We start from the raw sequence: 14,256 nt of genomic DNA on the forward strand, positions 1-14,256 counted from the left end.
GCAAGACACTGTTGCTATTATGTATAGTACTGTTCAAATAATTTTTATGGTCTCAGTGTGTCAATCCATTCCCTTGCAGGGGAAATACAATTGCAATACTGTATACTGAAAACATTTGTAACAGTATAAAACTAGCCAGCAACTTACATGCAGGAAGGAGACATAAAATGTCCTCAGATCTCCATTTCTATTTGTGCTTGCTTCTAAACAAGTCCTCCAGTACTGTGTGTGCTGTGTTCCTCTGTGATAACATGTCACAATATAGTGAAATATTATATTGTTTTATAATATTGTGCAAATGTCTTTATCATTATTCATATGTTACATTCTGTATTGCCAGTCACAACAGGTTGTCCATTGATACTATTTTTTCACAGGTTAACATGTTAAAGGCCATAATTATCATGCCAGTAATTGCATCAGGATCCTATGCATGTACTGGTATGTTAAGCCTTTTTGAATACACTCCTAACTCTGATATCACAAGAGATGTCGCAGTGCTTACTAAAGCATGTTTTAGTATAAACATTTAATCGATCAAATAAAAATGTGAGTTGTAACATGTGATCTATTAAAAGGGTGGGACACCATTATCATAAACCAGAGTTTCTAAACTGGTACTTTATTATAAAATCAGCTCAGGGTTTCAGTGTAGCTTAAATAATGGCTTCAATAATGACCTTGACTAAAATAACACAGAACAGTGTTATCAGTTGCTTTATGTAGAGGATTTATTACAATGCAGACATAGCAATGCACACATTTGCACAAATGAATGTACAGTAATTTCTAGGCTTGTATTCAATATGCATATACTGTAGGTGTATTTCACAAAGAAAACTAGACAAAAACTAAACATATTATCTTCGAATTCCAGCTTGAATTGGTAACCAGAACCACACGGTATACTTTAGCATAAATATAGTTATTCAGATAGCATTTTGCAATTAAGTCAGTTACTATCTGCAATCTTCAGTGATGCTTTGAACTTGTATAATGACTGATTCCCAAAAAATCGAATAGGATTAATTAAAAAAAAAAGAAAAAGTAATAATTAGAAATTCAATGGGTGTGTATACTAATGTTCTAAAATGGATTGACTTGACCTGGTTTGCTAATCTTCATAAGTGAATAAAACTTTTTTTTCCTTTTAGCCAAAGTTGTATTTCATATTTTTTGTATTTGACTACAGCAATGCACTATGAATTATTACCTTCTTGGACCCAAAAAATAAATGTCATTTTTATATTAAATATTTTTTGGTAGAGTGTAAACAAAAACACAACATTAAACAGCAGCACCTGCTTGAGGAATCTAAGAAACACTCCCTGCAGGGAGAGGACCTTAATAGAAAGTTAAACTAAAGGCTCCAGGCAACTCTCTTGATCTGGAAGACATGGAAACAGCAATCTGGAGGCAGCAGTGAGAAACAATTGGTCCCCACAGACTACGAAGCTGAGCCTACCCAGAAGGTTTGCTTCTGCTTTGTCATCTAAGGTTCATCTGAGAATTTATTGGTAGGCTGATGAGCTAAGAAGGTTTCCTACCTGAAAGTCAAGGAGAACAAATAAAGAGTTGGTCAGCTTCAGACTTTGGACATATAAAATCACACATTTCCAGCTACAAGAAAAGATATGGAGAGACAATGCTTCTGTAAAATAATAATTGCAAAAATTCATGAAGGATAGATTGTTTAAAAAACAACAGTATGTTAGGAAGTGAGTAGGCAGACAGGAATTTAAATAATTGCCTGCATTTCTAATGGCTCCTTTAATGCTGTTGTTAGACATGGATAGATAAGGGTTATCTGAGAAATCATCTATAGAGAGGTGGGTTGGGCTGCTGGAAGAGCGTTGAACCAGTCTGGACTGAAAGAACCAACACTACTCACATACTGTACAGTTCAAAACACAGAGGAGGCTTTCGAAGGGGTAACAACGGACTGGATTTGAGAGGTGAGGGCCACCTACTGACGACTGTATTTTTTGAGGTGACTTACTGTAATAGTGACACTCTACAGTCCATAGAACCCCACAAATATCTCTCTTTTCACATTTTCTAGGTGATTTGAAGTCAGTCAGCATACCCCCTTGTCAGTGTTGAAGGTATGCACCAGGTCTCAAGAACAGGTTTGTGTACAGGCAAGCCTCATGTAATACTCTGGTTGACCGTTCAGTATATTTTACCAAACTAACTTGAGAATCAATCTTCTCATATAGAATGTTTCTAAGGTAGTGCTTTTCCAAGAGAGGCACTTTAAGACAAGCTTGTCAACTCTCATGAAGGTACCCTCATGAAAACAATATACATTTAACTTAAGAATAACTAAAACCTAATGTGGAATGCTGCCAGAAGACTGGACCTAACAAAGTGCATATGATGGAGTGTGTCATGAGTGTGATGATGTAGTGCGCTTTATTATTATTTGTCAGTGTAGTAATTTTGTTGTTTCATTTATGATTTGTGTGATTATTATTTAGCACTGTGACAGGATGGCATTGCGGTGACGTCAGGCCAGAAGCAGGAACTGAAAACACACAGGTAACTCCAGTTGCAAAAAGACACGCTGTGGTGACGTTTATTAAAGAACAAAAAATAAATGAAAAGCTTTAAGAAAAATAAACACTTGCTCACAGAGCACAGAAAAGAAAACGGTGAACAAAACAAATCACAAACACGAAATAAACTACACACAGGTCAGGCTGGGCAGATTGCTGTCACTGATCCTGCATTATTTTATATTTCTCTCCTTCTCTCCTCCTCTCTCCTCTCTCCTCTTGCTCTCGTTCCGCCTCTGAACACCCCACCATGACTGCAGAGAGCTGCAAGCTTTTATGCAGGTGACCTTCTGCACAAGGTTTTTAATTATTCTTGGCAGAGGATAATTTGCCGACCTTGCCTCTCCCAGAACACACCCAAACAAAACAATAACAAAACAACCCAGTTATGCCATCATTACAATAACAAAACACAAGGCGCTTCACCGTCATATATACAAATAACAACAAATAAATCATAATAAACAAACACAAAATAAACTGCACAGGGGTGGAGGGGGAAACCCTGTTCTAAAAATAAATAAACATTATTTAAATAATAATACAAAACATTTTACAGCAGGGTTTTGTCCTGCCTCTTTCTATGGGCAGGGCTTTCCTATCGCCCTGCTACAAGCACTTTAGATTTAGTATTTTTTATTTGTTTTGAAAGGACTGCACGTTTGCTGTTTGTATATTTTTTATTGATTTGTATATATTTTTTTGATTTGCACATCTTTATATTGTTGAAAAGACACTACCTGAATTAACACGGACCCGGGCCCTGTTCCTCGTAGCTGGTTTAACTAATTCAGGCTAATCAGACGTTAGCCAGATTCAATTAACCCGCTAATTGAAGTCAGGCTATCTCCGTTCCTTGACACTTGTTAACTCAATTCCGACTTAAGAAATCTGGATAATTGCGCGTGCTCGTGCTCCTCAAAAGGGAGAATTGAAGAGCACTGAAACAATGATCTTCACGAAAGATGACGTTGAAAGAGAGGGCAACTTTTTTCAGCCTGACTGAGCAAGAGCTTATCATGGAAAGTTTTGAGGAACATAAAGGCATTATCACAACTAAATGCAACACTGCTGCTGCCAAGTCCAGAGAGGAAGGATGGAAAAAAATTGCAGATACGCTAAATGCATAAGTTTTTTTTTAATTTATTTTTTATTACACAGTAATATAATTATTTCACACACATCCAATTTAAATCTGCACGCTTGTAGTAATGGAATGTAACATGGACTGAGAGTTTACTGCATGAGAATGGTTAACTCTCAATTGCTTTGTCATAATTTGCCATTGTTCTTTTTTTTAATATATAATACTGTAGTGTTATGTTATACTAATTTATCTGTCTGATATCATTGGTGTTTCTTTAACTTGATAGCCAAATTAACAGGAAATGATTAGGTATTTCTCTTTCCCATACATGTAGTAACAATTCCATGGGCATTAAACAAACTTGGCATCTGGTTAAAGTAAAGTATAAAAACATTATTCAAAGTGGGAAGTAGGTATACTAATCATGGCATGTCATTGTGTAGAATGACTTGTCAATGAGATGTGTTTTATAATATCAGCGAACAAGAAGAGGGTGGAACGGCAGAAGACTGGAGGGAGACCTGCGGCTCCTGACTTCACACCTGCAGAACTGCTGGCCCTCCAGCACACAATGATGGAGGACATTGCTGGGGGCAGTTCAAGGAGGTCTTATGTCAAAGGTAAGTGCACCTCAATCTCTGAGCTTTCTCAGAATTCGTATTTGAGGTAACCATACGTACATTTTGCAGTGACTGGACATTCAGTGACCCTGCTGCAGCTGCCACCAATAATTTTGGACCCAGCAGAGGAACCTACTGATGTCAGTTAATAGTGTCTGGTCTGTTATGTAGTGGTTCGCTATACGTAGGCTACATTGCGTGTGTTATCTAAAACAGATGAAATTGTTCCTGAGTTCCTATTATACCTAATATTCTGTAGCAGACTGCTGATCCAGACGATGATGTGGAGACCATATCAGTGTACTCTATACCTAAAGAGGGAAAAGCTACTTGTGAAAACTGAAGTACTACTCCTATTCAACTATGCTAATCACAGTTGATTAAACTGTCTCTCCATTGAGTGTTACATTGGACTAAACTTTAAATGTCTTTAGGGAATTGAACCACACCCAGAGCATGTTGAGCCTGGACCTGCTGGGAATAGAGAGGTGACTGCTCATTCAAGACATACCAGTGCCATTGTAGCAAGCAGAGGCAAGACTGTTGTGACCAATTGACCACCACATTAAACTGAATTATGAATGCTGTCTTTTAGAGAGACAGGACAGCCAGGAAGACGTGAGGTCTCTATACAAGTGTTACCTTCGGAAAACTAGAAAAGGAGATACAAGTGAAGAAAGGCTTTTGTTTAAAAACCCATTCTGAGAGGTGTGGTCTGTCATGGATTACAACTGTACTAAAAATAAACCTTTTGCTTTTCCATTAATAGGACCACCCATGAAATTCAAAATAAAAGATTCATTTTTGAACATTTTGCTCTTGCTTTGTCATGTTATTGCTCACTGTTGGCAATGTTTATGAAAACTGGGGGGATCTTAACAAGGCAAAGATTAACAAAAAATAAAAGGAAACAAATCATACATCCATTAAACAAGTAAAATAAATCATACATCCATTAACCAAAGTAGTGGTATGCAATGCGATCCCTTGCAGCTCGGCCGTTCTGCTGATCCAAGTGCACAGTATTCACATCATCTTCGGGCTGGGCTTGGAAGACTGGGACCTATTCCTTTCTTACGGTTGCAATGTTGTGGCACACTGCACATGCGACAATGATGTCGCAGGCTCTGTCTGGTATAAATCTCAGACCACAAAGACAGTTGAATTGTGCCTTTAGTTGCCCTAAGGTCATTTCAATTTGGGCTCTTGTCCTTGCAAGAGCCACACTGAATTGTGCTTGTGGCCCTTGTGCTGGTTCTGGGTATGGGGTCATGAAGAAGGGTCTACATGCGTAGCCTCTGTCTCCAATTAGGACCCCATCATAATGAACTACGAGATGAACACTGTTAGGTCACTTCATAAAATAAAAATTTAAGCAATGATTTCTGGCAAATGAGATTATTTCCTATACCTTTCTCTAATCTCTGGCATAATGTAGACACTTGTCCAATTGTGGACAGAGCCTGGCCACTTGGCTTCAGTATTTGAAATGAGGCAGGTGGAGTCACAGATCATCTGAGAATAATTGAGGTCAAGTCATGGATGATGTACAGTATTATCCAAAGTCTGACACCTACTATCTAGCACTGGCATTGTATAATTGTCATTAAAATGTTGGATTATTGCATTAGTTGCTGAATTATAGCTCATTTTTAATTTAATGTCAGTGATAACGTCATAAGTACCTGTACATTAATGCTGTGAAAGGATTTCCTGTTCACAAAATCCACCTCATTTGGTCCTGAGGGTACCTTGATGGGGATCTGACTGTAGTCCTCAGCACCAATGACGTTGGGGAACTCTGCATAATAATGTAGCCTACTTAATAAACGATAACAGTGGGACTACCTATTCCTTAAATTGCATATAACCTAGCAGATTACCTGCGACTGCATAGAAGCCCTCTGTGATGGCGTTTCCCCTTGTATTTCCCGGAAATGTGATGAACACTTTAAGAAATCTCTTTAGGGCGAGATAGACCCTTCGGACTGCATGGCATGCAGCGGCTTTGAGATATTTTCAGCATCGCCAACTGAGTATAGGAATGCAGCGCTAACAAAAAAGCTGTCAACACATGGCTACGCTGGATGGTATGGGCAATGTACGGCTCAAGTAGATTTATTAGGTAAATGATACCTTGCCGACCGAATCTATAGCGCTGTTGTAATGGTGGTGATTTTTACCTTTCACCAACTCCCTGCAACACAATGGCTTTGTATACATGTATCTTACAATTGAAATAGAATACATGATACATGCTTATTACGCCACGTATTGTGCACACTACTTTTAAAAATATTACTTCTATTTCCCGTTTAAAATAGAATTATAAGTAAAGTCAAAATATATAAAGGTGATAGTTTGAAATGATCAGTATTTGGCTAATGTGATAAAGTTTTTGATAAAGTACATATTGTTTTTTTGGACGTGCCTTGCTACTTATTTTAATGGCTGGCATATGGAAGCTGAGTTGAATGTTTTGTATTTATGTGTATTTATTACTAATGTGTGAAGTCTCAAATAACTACTGCTGCATATGTTTTCAATTTGATAAAATGTACTGGCAGAAATGCAAATTAGGTTTTGAATATAGAGCCAAGATCCAGCTCTATACAATTTAGCACTACACCACTGTTTATAAGAAATAGTGAAAACACATACAGAACAGTGGACCTAAATCAAATAATTATCCCAGCCTAAAACTACTATCGTGTGATCACTAAATTAAACACACAGCATCAGTTAAATCTAGAGTAGTGTAGCAGGGTTATAGTTTCAACAGTGTATCTATTACAATATCACGTTAAATTGTGTATCTTAATTAAAAATACTGTTGAGATTGAGGGTTATAAACCTCTATTTTATATATACTGTGGTAAATGGTACAATGGGGGCCACAGGGAACTGCTTCTCTATTAGAAACGTGGGTCAGTCCATATGCACGAAAGCACCATTAATGCAAGCACATTCAGTCCAGTCTGTGATATGTGTGATGGAGGTAGGTTGTCTTTCCACTGTGCCCAGTTATTTCACTGAAACATTAATACTCTATGCCCCATTTCCACTGCTGGTGCGGCTGGGCCACGCCGGCACAGCCCCTGTACCTAAACTTTTTGCAAACCTAGCCATTGTCGGAAGTTCTTCGCCTTTTTTTTTTTAAAAGCATGGACAAAAAACAACTCTGTGAGTGATGGAGGCTGATATAGAGAGGACATTTGTGGCTGTTTTTTTCTATGTGCTTTACACTATTGTAGACAGCGTAATAAAAACCCAGGTCACTGATAATAATAATAATAATAATAATAATAATAATAATAACAACAACAACAACAACAACAACAACAACAACAACAATAATAATAATAATAATAATAATAATAATAATAATAATAATATAATAATAATAATAATAATAACAATAAAATAATAATAATAATAATAATAATAATAATAATAATAATAATAATAATAATAATGTTCCGTAGCACTTTTGTAAACACAGTGCCTCCTAATTATCATCATCCTCATCATCACCAAGACTTATTATTCTTACTCCAGTTATATTATTTATGCATGAGTATTCATCACTGCAAATGGCATTGTCTTTTTTATGTATGTACTTATTCATTTATTTAACAAGTAAATGCATTTTTTTTAAATGCATAGCTTCGAAACTGCAATGAAATTGTGTGTATTTTTTATTATTATTTTTTGCTTGTTTAGTTATTTCAGCAGTAACTCTTCTCCAGCAAATGAATACTCACACTACAATAAATGGCATGAGTGTGTGTGTGTGTGTGTGAGTGAGACAAATTAGTAATTGTTTTATTAAAAAAAACAAAAAAAAAACAATGTTAGTAGTATTTTAAATAATACATATTACTCTGGTGTACAAGGCTTTCCAGTAAATTACAATGTATGAATGATATGTAACATTACCTGTTGCTCGACAGACGGGATCTTGTTCGTCTTTTACACTGACAGTCTCCAAGGAGCTGTTGTACAAAAGACCCTGAAGATCATTCATGGGACGACAGCCTAAAACACTGGCCATTTGTTCAAAAAAGGGAATGTTTTTTGGCAGTTCCCGCTCCGGTTGTTACTGTCTTTTAAATTCTTTTTTACTCGGCCTGGGTTTTTTTATTTTTTTTTAATCTTCTCTCGGCACTGCACTGCTGTTCTGTGAACTTTGACAATTTTTTCATATACTCAGATATTTCTTGGCTGTTTTTTTATGTCGACATCACTCCATGCTGCTAATAAAACCTTAATTTCTTTGTGATCCCACCCACCACATTGTAGCAATTCCCATGCTACATAATGTGGTGTAAGTCTCACCCACCTGTCCCTTTTTAATTAGGGTCAGTAGCCTGGCCAAGTTAAAACTTAATTTCCCACAGTTCATTGCATCGAGTATCAAGCAATAACTAATGTACCTTATACTATTCAGACTCTGTTAATAAATATAATACAATTTCTAGCACACCTTACTTAGGAAATGCAGAGGGTCCTAATAAATAGAAAACATGTTTTGATTATAAGTACATTATCGACTACTGGTTATGAAAACAATAGATGCATATGCCACAATAAAGCAAGTTAAAAACGAAACATTTGGCAAGAGAGTCTTTCTCTTAAAAGGTACAAAGCATTGTTTGTTCACAGAATCGAAATGCAGTAGACGACTGATCGCCAAAGTTAATTTATAGTGTTGGTATAATGTATGTTATTTTTAGTTATTAATTAGTCAGTTGATTCCAGTTTCAACCATTGGCTCTATTTGCAACAATACCATATTTTATTTATAAGAGAAGGCATATGTTAGAGCTATTCATCAGTAAAGCAGTATAAACCTGGCTGACTAATGAATTTCTATAAAAACACTCTTATATTAGAAAAGCTCCTGGGTGTTGAAAGGTTAATTCTGAAATGATTATAAAGATTATGTTAACATTATAATTACTGGTTTAATTAAATACGCAACAGCCTACATCAGTGATACATTGCCTTTCATTGATTAGCCCTTAAGTGTTAGCATGATTTTTTCAATCAAACATTTGAACAGTACAGTATGTTTTTCAATTAACTACAATTATGGCAAGAGTGTTTGAACATTCGTCAACTACAGAAAGATGCTGCTGCTTCTGTTATATTTATTACAAGCACAAGCTGCATGTTCATACAATACATTTTCTTACTTCGATGTCTGCTTGTTTCTATGAAAGCTTGTTAGGGTTAAATGTTCTAAATGCCTTATGGGATTGTATATTTGTATAAAATGTATATTTGGCTTCATCAGCAAATCTGTAGCTATGATATTGCAATAACAAAAATGAATCATTGTTATATACACTGCTGTGCAAATGTCTTAGACATGTTGCATTTTTCTACTCTGATGCATTATGAGCATGAACAATTTACTCAAAGCCTCCACTAGTGTTTTCTACTATTATAACAACCTTGTCTTGCATAAAGAAGGAAAAACATTGAGTGAAATGGCTCCCATCATTCGATTTTCAAAGTGTGGTATCCGAAGCATAATCAACAAGTACAGAGAATCATCATCTGTAATTGACAAACCCAGGACTGGAAGACCCAAAAAGCTGTCTAACAAGGATAAGCAATATTTGAGATATTATCCACACAGGTGTCATTGTCCATCAAATCAACAGTACGAAGGTCACTCTTGAAATCAGAACTTAAAGGATGTGTTGCAGAAAGAATACCTTTGTTAAGAAAGGGGAACAAGACTAAAAGGCTAAAATGTGCACAAGAACACAGAAATTGGACTATGGAACAGTGGTCAAAGATGCTTTGGACTGTTGGTGGATGGAAAAATGCAACATGCCTGAAACTTTTGCATAGCAGTGTGTGTATATATATACTCTGACATGTACAGTACAGTATGTTCTTTACATATAACATCCTTGTCTATGAAGATGTGATTGGTTCTTAGGGATAGGGCTATTTTTGTGTAGACAGCATGGAGAAATGCCTGTAAACAATCTTTTTGAAACACAAAACCTTCCTGGCCATAACTGCCGTAAACGAGGCATCTTTTAACTCAAAAGGAATGGGCTCAGCTCTGGCATTCCTGCTGGTTAGGGCAAAATTATCAGAGACTGTTTCTCCTTGTCACACAACAACAGACGTTACTGTCCTGCTGCAGCCACCTGCAGGGCTGGCCTTTGTCCTCCTGGGACCAGCAGCTTGCCAACAGCTCTGTGGTGTAAAGAGGCATCTTGCTATATTATGGGATTGGAGTTGGCCTTCAGTTCTCCTGATAAAAACTGCAGTCGTCATGCAACGTAAGTGGGCATGCTAAATTAAGGAGAACATGGGGGGTTAAAAGAAATGTGACAGGTACAGGTAGGTTATTCTGAAAAAAGAACCGGGTTTTGATAACAAGTGGGGTAGGCTGAAGTGAACACTGTATAACATACCTAATCAGATAGATTCAGTGTATCAATTGCACATGCTGTATCCTTTTACATAGTATGGTTGAGTTTTGAAAGAAACAGTTAAGTGTTATCACAAATAAAGTTTTGATAACCACTGGCCTCCCCTAAATTTATTTGTGCCATCTTTCCAATCTTAAATAAAAATCTGATAATGTGATAATGTAAATTTTTGTACCTCTATTTCTGTTTTTAAATTTGACATTTAAAACTGTTAAGGTCAGACTCTTTCAACAGAAGCAAAGTAAATATCCCAATGACAAAGACATGCAGTTACTGTAATTAGAAACTCATTAACGACTTTGCAGATCCATTCATAATTCATGTTTTAATCTACTGGAATTTTTTTTTATTTAAAATGTTTGTCATTCAAGCATGGTGGTTTTGTTATGTAAATTAATGTTTTCCAAGACCACCACACTTTACTTGTGACCAAAAGGCCATTAATATGCCAACAGTATACAGTGAGCAAAAATGAGGCTAAATTTAAATGTAGTTAATGCAATAAGTAGGTCGTCATTAATAAGGCTTGCGTTTGTACGTTTCTTTTACTTCTTTCCATAATTGTCACAATAATTTGCATTCCCAGTAAGATGCTGCCCCAAAAGCTGCTTATATGAGGGAGCTGGTGTGGAACTTTATCTACAGTACAAGCAGCTGGATTAAAGTGTGATTCACAAGTGATTTTTAATTGCCTTCAGGGCGATTGAGTTTTGGTCATTTGTCATGACAAATTAATGCTGTGTTTGCAGTGCTCTATTTAGGTTAGGATTGGGGCTTTGTTGTCAAATGATCCAATCTAGACAGCTTTTGAACTTCTTTTCTGATTAGTTTTTTGGTCCTTAAGTCAGCATATTTTGCATTCATTTATCACAGTATCAAATCCTCACTTTTATTTTTTTAATTTTTTTTTTAAGAAACTGCACTGGTACAGCAAAACATATTTTACAAATAAAATGTTATCAACTATTATTTTTGACAATTTATATAACATTACATTTAAGAAGTACCTTTTTCATAACATACTGTATATCTTGAAGAGTCATCTTCAGGACTATCTCTACTGCCATAAAAAATGATTTAAATACTTAGATTTGGTAACCCACAAAACACAAACAAATAAAGGTAACAGTGTGTGTTTGCAAGCAAGCATGTGTCACAAGTGACAAATTTTTTATGGATTTTGTTTTTTGTTGTTTTTATTTTTTATTGGAATCTGCTTATCTCAACACCCAGTTGGTTTGATGTGTGTTGTGGTTGACTGTTGTGCAGAGCACGTTTGTTCAAGCAACAGAAAGTCCCACCTGGTTAGCGCCACAGCCAATGGCCATCCATGCAGGGCTATATAAGGGGCTGGATTAGTGAGCAGAGAGGAACATGGAAGACAGGAAGAACCAGGAGGGGTGTGTGCAGGCAGAACGTGCCACCTTGGGGGGGGGGGGGGGGGGGGATGACATGATATAGTGGAATATTTACTTCGGGAAAATGACCATTTGAAAGAAGAACTTTGTTTTGGGGATGGATCAGCACTGGGACAATATTCAGGAACAGGTTTGAAGTTTTTTTTCTTATTTTTTTTTGTTGTGTCGGGACAATATAGGGTGGTTGGATGTTTTCTTTTTGACTCGTTTTTATTGAGCAAGGGATGGGTGTAACTGTTTTGGGTCCCAGTGTTTGGTCCAGGACGTTTGGACCCCTACGGATCCTTGATAGGGGGCAGATCTATTTTGTATTTCACCACAATGGTCCAGGCCCCTGTGTTGCCTATCACAAAAATCTGAAAAAAATAAATAAAAGAATAGCAATCTAAAATAACCGTTACTCAGATTATCATCTTAAAGACACAATAAATAATAATAGTCATGTTTTAACTGGTTACAAAACACGAGCAGTATATTAAATGTTACTGTGATTGTGAGATGCCCATTAAATAATAACAGATCCCTAGAGAATATCTTATTGTATATAAGAGTGCAACAGTTTTGTGTATAAGAGTTTTAAAAAGCATCCACAGATAGTCAAGTCATTTTAAATTGGGAAGTTATTTGGAGGTGTATTTTCTAAAAAGCTGCAGGGGAGTAAATGTGAATGCCAAGCTGAGCATGCATGCTTGCCTCTGGGGTATAATTATCTTTTGGTTTATTTCCAGAGCATATTTATTTTCTTTGAACTGAAGGAGAAGTAGATGCTTTCTTATCCTAAATCATCTACAGATATTGATACTTTTATTTATGTAAAACAAACTGTGACACAATGAAGGGTCCTGAATAACCTTGAAGGGATTGTCTTAATGAGCAACACTCAAAATAAAGTGAAAACCAAACTGGTATGGTGGGTACTGCAATGTGCTTGAGGATTATCTGAGATTTAAATGTCTTATCCAGATTAACAAACTCAATAAATACATACATACGTTGATAAACAAATAGTTTAGGAGGCAGGGCAATAGTCCCATGTCATCAACTAACCATTCTCAACAATTAAAACCAAAGGTATTCTTTATTTCTTCATGCCTGTGTAGTTTGCTTCTTCACCTCTGCAAAGGTGTGCCCCCTGGTCTTGGAGACTCAGGCCCAATCTTCTCCTATGAAGTTGCTCCACCAGGAAAGAGCAGGACCCCATGGCCAAATCATACCTGCTGCAACCTCCCCTTCATGTACCAGACATTCCCCCGGATGGTGAATTAAAGTTGTGGTCCTATTCGGCATTAAAGGGTACATAAGGATCTTTTTATTTTATTGTGTTACATGTTCCCATGTGTTGCTACAACTGTTTACGTAAGGTGTGTGTTAATTTTTAGTTTTTTTGTTTTTTTTTACATTTTGACCACTGTTTTAACTTTTAAATTGCATTCACTTCCTTGAGATGGCTTCACATGTAGCTGTATGGACCTCTCAGAACTACATTTCCCATCATCCTCCTGCTCACATATGTAACTGAGGTGGATTTACCAGTGAGCAGGAGGATAATGAGAAAATTAGTTCTGAGTGGATTCATGTGGGTACATGTGAAGCCGTCTTGAAGCAGCGAATGCAATTTAAAAGGTTAAAAAAGTGGTCAATGTAAAAAAAAATAAAAAAGAGAATTTTACAGCTGAGAATCTGAAGATTATTAAGATAATAACATTTTCATTCTATGATTACATAACCCTATAATTATGATTAATATTTTTTCTTTAGAAATGTCTCCATAGGTGTAATTTAGTGATCTCCTACCTAACGATGTAATGTACATACCAGATGTGAACAAGCTGCTTTGGTGTCATTAGCTGCCTAACTTTGACATTCTCCACTTGTAATGTTAATGATACGGCAATAAACATGACGATGAACAATCTTCAAATCAAGTTTAAATTATTTAAACTAGAATCATGTTATCTGCAGTTATTACCAATCCTAGCATTTGCATTTTCATTGAAAATCAATATGGAACAACAGGTTGAAAATATGGGATAGGAGTGTATTTTGTGGTTGTCATGTTCTACTTCCATTTCACAGATATCTTTGAATATCAGAATACAGAAAGTATAATCC

The 14,256-nt window shown here is 36.3% G+C and overlaps 1 pseudogene; it reads right to left on the bottom strand.

The window, feature by feature from the left end:
• Positions 1-5,328: 5,328 nt before the first annotated feature.
• LOC121319001 overlaps positions 5,329-14,256 on the bottom strand; it is a 33,509-nt pseudogene continuing 24,581 nt past the window's right edge.

This window comes from Polyodon spathula, chromosome 7 (genome assembly GCF_017654505.1).
Source record: "Polyodon spathula isolate WHYD16114869_AA chromosome 7, ASM1765450v1, whole genome shotgun sequence".
Taxonomy (NCBI): Eukaryota; Metazoa; Chordata; class Actinopteri; order Acipenseriformes; family Polyodontidae; genus Polyodon; species Polyodon spathula.